The following is a 7,394-nucleotide window of genomic DNA, read 5'->3' as shown; positions in this document are numbered from 1 at the left end:
AATCCCAGGGCTGATCTCCTTCAAAATGCACTGGTTGGATCTCCTTGCAGTCCAAGGGATGCTCAAGAATCTTCTCCAACACCACAGTTCAAAAGCATCAATTCTTTGGTGCTCAGCTTTCTTCACAGTCCAACTCTCACATCCATACATGACCACAGAAAAAACCATAGCCTTGACTAGATGGACCTTTGTTGGCAAAGTAATGTCTCTGCTTTTGAATATGCTCTCTAGGTTGGTCATAACTTTTCTTCCAAGGAGTAAGAGTCTTTTAATTTCATGGCTGCAGTCACCATCTGCAGTGATTTTGGAGCCCCCAAAACTAAAGTCTGACACTGTTTCCACTGTTTCCCCATGTATTTCCCATGAAGTGATGGGACCGGATGCCATGATCTTCGTTTTCTGAATGTTGAGCTTTAAGCCAACTTTTTCACTCTCCACTTTCACTTTCATCAAGAGGCTTTTTAGTTCCTCTTTACGTTTTGCAATAAGGGTGGTGTCATCTACATATCTGAGGTTATTGATATTTCTCCCTGCAATCTTGATTCCAGCTTGTGCTTCTTCCAGCCAGCGTTTTTCATGATGTAATCTGCATAGAAGTTAACTAAGCAGGGTGACAATATACAGCCTTGACATACTCCTTTTCCTCTTTGGAACCAGTCTGTTGTTCCATGTCCAGTTCTAACTGTTGCTTCCTGACCTGCATATAGGTTTCTCAAGAGGCAGGTCAGGTGGTCTGGTATTCCCATCTCTTTCAGAATTTTCCACAATTTATTGTGATCCACACAGTCAAAGTCTATCCCTTAACCATCAGATCTTCCTGACTCAAGAATCAAACTAGGGTCTCCTGCATTGCAGGCAGATTCTTTACCAACTGAGCTATCAGGAAAGCTGCTGGGTCAGATGGTGGTTTTATTCCTAGATTTTTAAGGAATCTCCATACCATCGTCTATAGTGGCTGTATCAGTTTACATTCCCACCAGCGATGCAAGAAGATTCCCTTTTCTCCACACCCTCTGCAGCATATATTGTGTGTAGACTTTGTGATGATGGCCATTCTGACTGGTGTGAGGTGGTATATCATTGAAGTCTTGATTTGTATTTCTCTAATAATGAGTGATGTTGAGCATCTTTCCATGTGTTTCTTAGCCATCTGTATGTCTTCTTTGGAGAAATGTCTTTTTACCTCTTCATTCCACTTTTTGACTGGGCTGTTTGTTTCTCTGGTATTTAGTTGTATGACCTGCTTGTATATTTTGGAAATTAATTCTTTGTCAGTTGTTTCATTTGCTATTATTTTCTCCCATTCTAAGGGTTGTCTATTCACCTTGTTTGTAGTTTCCTTTGCTGTGCAAAAGCTTTTAAATTTAATTAGTTCCCTATTTTTTTTTCTTTTAATTTCCATTTCTCTAGGAGGTGGGTCATAGAAGATCTTGCTATGATTTATGACATCGAGTGTTCTGCTTATGTTTTTCTCTAAGAGTTTTATAGTTTTTGGTCTTAAACGTAGATCGTTAACCCATTTTGAGTTTATCTTTGTGTATGGCATTAGGAAGTGTTTTAATTTTATTATTTTTCATGTAGCTGTCCAGTTTTCCCAGTACAGCTTATTGCCGAGGCTATCTTTGCCCCATTGTATATTCTTGCCTCCTTTGTGAAAAATAAGTTACCCATGGCCTTATGGGTTTATCTCTGGGTTCTCCATCTTGTTCCATTTGTCTATATTTCTGTTTTTGTGCCAGTACCATACTATCTCGATGACTTTAGCTTTGTAGTATAGTCTGAAGTCAGGAAGGTTGATTCCTCCAGCTCCATTCTTTTTTCTCAAGACTAGACTGCTTTGGCTATTTGGGGGACTTTTGTGTTTCCATATGAATAGTGAAATTTTTTACTAGTTCTGTGAAAAATGCTATTGATAGTCTGATAGGGATTGCATTAAATTTGTAGATTGCTTTTGGTAATAGTTATTTTCACAATATTGACTCTTCCTATCCAGGAACATGGAATATCTCCCTGTTTATGTCATCTTTGATTTCTTTCATCAGTGTCTTACAATTTTCTGTTTACAGGTCTTTTTTCTCCTTAGGTAGGTTTGTTCTTAGGTATTTTACTCTTTTTGTTGCAATGGTAAATAAGATTGATTCCTTACTTTCTCTTTCTGAATTTTCATTGTTAATATATAGGAATGCAACTGATTTCTGTGTATTGACCTTGTGTTCTTTGAACTTTTGTTGAATTCACTGACTAGCTCTAGTAATTTTCTGATAATTTCTTTTGGGTTTTCTATGTATAACATCATGCCATGTGTAAACAGTGAGAGTTTTACTTCTTTTTTTCCAACCTGGATTCCTTTTATTTATTTTTCTTCTCTAATTGCCATAGGTAGGACTTCCAAAACTATGTTGAATAATAATGATGAAACTGCACACCCTTGTCTTGTTCCTGATCTTAGAGGGAATGCTTTTAGTTTTTCACCATTGAGAATAATGTTTGCTGTGGGCTTATCATATATGGCCTTTACTATGTTGAGGTAGGTTCCTTCTATGCCTATTTTTTGAAGTGTTTTTTTTTTTTTTAAAATAATAAACGAGTGCTGAGTTTTGTCAAAGGCATTTTTTCACCTATTGAGATGATCACATAGTTTTTATCTTTCAATTTGTTAATATGGTGTATCACTTTGATTTATTTGCATGTATTGAAGAATCCTTGCATCCCTAGAATAAACTGAACTTGATCATGGTGTATGAGCTTTTAAATGTGTTGTTGAATTCTGTTTTCTAGAATTTTGTTGAGGATTTTTGCATCTATATTCATCAATGATATGATATTGGTCTGTAATTTTTTTTATGTGTGTTGTTTCTGCCTAGTTTTGGTATCAGGGTGATTGTGGCCTCCGTAGAATGAGATTGGAAGTGTTCCTTCCTCTGCAACTTTTTGGAAGAATTAAAGAAAAATAGGCATTAGCTCTTCTCTAAATGTTTGATCTAATTCCCCTGTGAAGCAATCTGGCCCTGGGCTTTTGTTTTTGGGGAGATATTTGATCACAGTTTTGATTTCACTGTTTCTAATTGCATTGTTTATAATTTCTATTTCTTCCTATTTAAGTCTTGGGAGTTTGAACTTTTCTAAGAATCTGTCCATTTCCTCTAGGTTGTCCATTTTATTAGCATATAGCTGCTCATAATATTCTCTTATGAACCTTTGTATTTCGGTGTTGTCTGTTATAACTTAATTTTCATTTCTAATTTTGTTGATCTTATCCCCTCTCCCTTATTTTTGATGAGTCTTCTAGTGCGTTTTCAATTTTGTTTATCTTCTCAAAGAAAATAAACAAATGGGACCTAATTAACCTTAAAAGCTTCTGCACATCAAAGGAAACTATTAGCAAGGTGAAAAGACAGCCTTCAGAATGGGAGAAAATAATAGCAAATGAAGCAACGGACAAACAACTAATCTCAAAAATATACAAGCAACTCCTACAGCTCTACTCCAGAAAAATAAACGACCCAATCAAAAAATGGGCCAAAGAACTAAATAGACATTTCTCCAAAAAAGACATACAGATGACTAACAAACACATGAAAAGATGCTCAACATCACTCATTATCAGAGAAATGCAAATCAAAACCACTATGAGGTACCATTTCACACCAGTCAGAATGGCTGCGATCCAAAAGTCTACAAATAATAAATGCTGGAGAGGGTGTGGAGAAAAGGGAACCCTTTTACACTGTTGGTGGGAATGCAAACTAGTACAGCCACTATGGAGAACAGTGTGGAGATTCCTTAAAAAACTGGAAATAGAACTGCCTTATGATCCAGCAACCCCACTGCTGGGCATACACACTGAGGAAACCAGAAGGGAAAGAGACACGTGTACCCCAATGTTCATCGCAGCACTGTTTATAATAGCCAAGACATGGAAGCAACCTAGATGTCCATCAGCAGATGAATGGATAAGAAAGCTGTGGTACATATACACAATGGAGTATTACTCAGCCATTAAAAAGAATACATTTGAATCAGTTCTAATGAGGTGGATGAAACTGGAGCCTATTATACAGAGTGAAGTAAGCCAGAAGGAAAAACATAAATACAGTATACTAACGCATATATATGGAATTTAGAAAGATGGTAACAATAACCCGGTGTACGAGACAGCAAAAGAGACACTGATGTATAGAACAGTCTTATGGACTCTGTGGGAGAGGGAGAGGGTGGGAAGATTTGGGAGAATGGCAATGAAACATGTAAAATATCATGTAGGAAACGAGTTGCCAGTCCAGGTTCGATGCATGATGCTGGATGCTGGGGGCTGGTGCACTGGGACGGCCCAGAGGGATGGTATGGGGAGGGAGGAGGGAGGAGGGTTCGGGATGGGGAGCACATGTATACCTGTGGCGGATTCATTTTGATATTTGGCAAAACTAATACAATTATGTAAAGTTTAAAAATAAAATAAAATTAGAGAAAAAAAAAAAAAAAAGAAACTGCTTTTAGTTTTATTAATATTTACTACTGTTTACTTCATTTCTTTTTCAATTATTTCTGCTCTCATCATTATGATTTCTTTCCTTCTGTTGACTTTGGGGTTTTTTGCCCCTTTCCCAGCAATGTAGACTTACGTTGTCTATTCAATGTTTTTCTTGTTTCTTGAGGTATGAAGGATCTCTTAGGACTGCTTTTTCTGAATGCCATAGGTTTGGGGTCATCGTGTTTTCATTGTCATTTGTTTCTAGGAATTTTTTGATTTCCCTTTTTATTTCTTCAGTAACATCTTTGTTATTTAGTAACATATTGTTTAATTTTCATGAGTTTGAATTTTTTTTTTCCTGTAGTTAATATCTAGTCTCATACCATTGTGGTCAGAGAAGATACTTGATACAATTTCAATTTTCTTAAACTAACTGAGGCTTGATTTATGGCTCAAGATGTGGTCTATCCTGGAGAATGTTTCATGTGCACTTGAGAATAAAGTGTATTCTTCTGCATTTGGATGGAAAGTCCTGAAGATATCAGTTAGGTCCATTTAGTATAATGTTTCATTTAATGTTTGTGTTTCCTTATTGATTCTCTGTTTTGATGATTTGTCCATTAGTGTAAGTGGGGTGTTAGAGTGCCCTACTATTATTGTGTCACTGTCAATTTTCCCTCTTATGACTGTTAATGTTTGCCTTGTGTACTGAGGTGCTCCTATGTTGGGTCCACAAATATTTCCAATTGCTATGTTTTCTCCTTAAATTGATCCTTTGATCATTATGTAGTATCCTTCTTTGCCTCTTTTAATAGTCATTGTTTTAAAGTCTATTTTATTTGAAATTGGATTGCCATACCAGCTTTCTTTTAGTTTCCACTCTTATGGAATAACTTTTTCCATCCTTTTACTTTCAGTCTGTATTTGTCTCTAGGTCTGAAATGGGTCTCTTGTAAGCAGCCTATATATGGGTCTTGTTTCTGTATCCATTCAGTCAGTCTGTATTTTTTGGTTGATGATTTAATTCATTTACATTTAAGGTAAACATTGATACATATGTTCTTATTGGCATTTTCTTGATTGCTTTGGGTTTGTTTTTGTAGGTCTTTCCTTTGTCTTGTGTTTACTGGCTATATAAGTCCCTTTAGTATATGTTGCAAGGCTGGTTTGGAGTGCTAAATTCTCTTAATTTCTGCTTATCTATAAAACTTTTGATTTCTCCATCAATTTTGAATGAGATCTTTGCTGGGTAGAGTAATGTTGGTTTTAGATTTTTTTTCTTTCAGTTGTTTAAATATATCCTGCCATTCCCTTCTGGCCTGCAGAGTTTCTGCTGAAAGATTCACTGTTAATCATATGGGTTTTCTCTTGTATGTTACTTGTTGCTTTTCCCTTGCTGCTTTTAATATTCTTTCATTGTGTTTAGTCCTTGTTAATTTGATTAATATGTATCTTGGCGTGTTTCTCCTTGAGTTTATCCTGTAAGGGACTTTCTGCACTTCTGGACTGACTATTTCATCTCCCACTTTGAGTAAGTTTTCAACTATAATTTCTTCAAAAATTTTCTCAGTGCCTTTTTAAAATTCATCCTCTGGGACCCCTATAACTCTAATGTTGGTGTGTTCAATATGGTCCCAAAGGTTTCTGAGGCTATCCTCAACTCTTTTCATCCTTTTCCCTTTATTCTGTTCTTCAGCAGTTACTTCTACTATTCTATCTTCCAGCTCACGTTTCTGTTCCTCTGCCTCAGTTAAATCTGCTGAGCAACTGAACTTAACTGAAAAGTTCACTTAAAAACATTTTTTTAAAGAGCTTTAACAGTTTATCTAAAAATATGTGTTCTTTAGTTATGTTTTAAAATAACTGAAAAAAAAAAAGAAATTTAATAAGTGCTCCAAAGCACAGACTTGAATCCTGTGTAATATTTTAAGTTCACAAATCTGCAAAACATATATTCATGTGTTCTTACATTCACACACCTATATTCATATAAAGTATTTTAAAGTTTTTACATCCACCTCTATAGTATTCAGAACAACAAAGGATAAGCATTGTATTAAGTGGTAGCATAGTATGATCAGTGCTTGAAGTGGGCTTCTGGAGGCGTCTTGCCCGAGATTGTAAAAGCCAACTGATCAATTTTCAGAAATGCTACTAGTTCTTGGACATCAAGTTGGCAGTTTGAAATCAATCATGTGGGAGTAGTTACCACACAGAAATTGGCAAACTCAACTAATCTGAGCTTCTCAGCCTCAGGGTCGTGGGTTGTTAATCCCACAAGTGATTAGTAGCATCAGTGATCCAGCAAATCACTGACAATTGGGCTAAACGGTGTTACACAGAATCTATCCTACCACGTCTGTAATTCTGAAGCATCTCCCTCCTGCTCGCTGGTGAGGAACATCTGAATGCTGGCAGGCCGAGGTTGGGGAGTTGGGAAGCGCTGTGCCCGCTGCACAGAGTTTGATTTGAGGATTGGTGTGGGCACCATCCGGCGTGACTCCATCTCGGGTGGGAGGTGCCTTTGTGCTCGGCCCTGTTCTCGCCAACAAACTGCTGTGGCTCCCAGCACTGCATAGGTGTGTCTGATTCAGACTTGACATATAAGTGATATCACATGATATTTGTCTTTCTCTGTTTGACTTACTTCACTCTGCATGACAATCTCTAGGTCCATCCTTGTTGCTACAAATGGTATTCTTTTGTTCTTTTTATATAGCTAATAGTCCACTGTATCAGTTCAGTCACTCATTCGGTCCGACTCTTTGTAATTCTATGGACTGCAGCACTCCAGGCTTCCCTGTCCATCACCAATTCCCGGACCTTGCTTAATCTCATGTCCATAGAGTCAGTGATGCCATCCAACCATCTCATCCTCTGTCATCCCCTTCTCCTCCTGGCTTCAATCTTTCCCAGCATCAGG

The sequence above is a fragment of the Bos indicus genome, chromosome 13, assembly GCF_029378745.1.
Source record: "Bos indicus isolate NIAB-ARS_2022 breed Sahiwal x Tharparkar chromosome 13, NIAB-ARS_B.indTharparkar_mat_pri_1.0, whole genome shotgun sequence".
Lineage (NCBI taxonomy): Eukaryota > Metazoa > Chordata > Mammalia > Artiodactyla > Bovidae > Bos > Bos indicus.
The sequence above is the reverse complement of the archived record's forward strand: the minus strand, read 5'-3'. Positions refer to the sequence as shown.